Source organism: Thunnus albacares, chromosome 17 (genome assembly GCF_914725855.1).
Source record: "Thunnus albacares chromosome 17, fThuAlb1.1, whole genome shotgun sequence".
NCBI lineage: Eukaryota > Metazoa > Chordata > Actinopteri > Scombriformes > Scombridae > Thunnus > Thunnus albacares.
Genome location: NC_058122.1, coordinates 28,355,001 through 28,356,375, shown reverse-complemented (window position 1 = coordinate 28,356,375; position 1,375 = coordinate 28,355,001).

Here is a 1,375-nt window from a genome sequence, read left to right as displayed (position 1 = left end):
TCGTGGGCATTTTTCAGGGGTGTCTCCATTCTGTGCAGCGGTTAGCTGATCTTAGTTTTGCTGGGTTTTACAGCCTAGATGTTACAGCAGCCTCGTTGGCTGACTCAGTGCTGAGTGTTGGGGCGACTGATGGCGATCTGTTTCCTATAACGGGTTTATGAAGCGATCCGGGAGTCAGTATATCCCAAAGTGAGACACTCACTCATGCTACTTAGAGAACCGGGGTCATGTAAATAAACTAAAAAGTTTTCTTTAAATCTAATCGCCTCCGTTTACACATCTGGATGAAGTTTGTTTGAGTTTGTGTCTGTCCAGCTGGTGATTCTCTATATTTGGATCCAATATTACAGAGATTACTGCATTACATGTAGAATTCCTGCATTTAAGATCCTACTGTAGTAAAAGTACAGAAGTATTATCAGTTAAATACAAAACATTGTTAAAGATTGAACCAGTAGTTCCCAGATGTTTTGGTGTGTAACTCGCAGTTCCACCAAGTAAATAACTGTTTGAGGCCCAAAGACGTAATGAAACTTTTCAATATTTCACAAAAAGCGAAGTTTAGAGAAAACTTTGTGCAGCAGAACTTATCAGAACACAGCAGCTGATTTTCTGCAACGAGTACTTTTACTTTTAATACTTTAAGTAAATTTAGCTGATTATACTACTGTAGTTATATTTAAGTAGGGAATCATTGTGGTATTTCTACTTTTATTTAAGTAAAGGATCAGAGTATTTCTACCACTATTATTAGTTATTTATTATTATTGATCACTATTATTAGTCTTCAGATGTTCTTCATGATGAAGGAATACGTCACCCAGTGCAGACAGAGGCTTTAGATACACACACACAATACTTGCTAGTAAATCAGTTCATTGTTGGTTTGGATCCAAACATGAGATTTGTTGACAAGAAGAAAAAAAAAAAAAAAGATAGATTCCTGTAAATTAAACTCTGGCTGACGTCATCACAGAGAAGAGTAGATACTGAGAAATCTGGCTAAAACGTGTCTTATTTAAATCTGTTGGAGCACCTACGACATACACAGTGGGTTCGGTGTTAATGGGATCATGATGAAAAGCTCCAGTATCTCCAAACTGGTGTCTTAAAATATAAGTTACTGACGCGGTAAACAAGGGAGCGCAAAGGCAGCAGCAGTCTGAGGTATAAAATATTTAAATCAACATCATGTCATTAGTGTTATTATCATTATTATTATTATTATTATTATTATTATACATTCAACCACATATTGTGTTTATAGTACTTTTAAATTCACGTTTCACGCGTCTGTGTTGCTGTTTTAGCTCTTCCAATCACACGTGAATGTTTTACTGTCGTTAAGATGTGTTTTTTTTTTTTTTTTTAAACG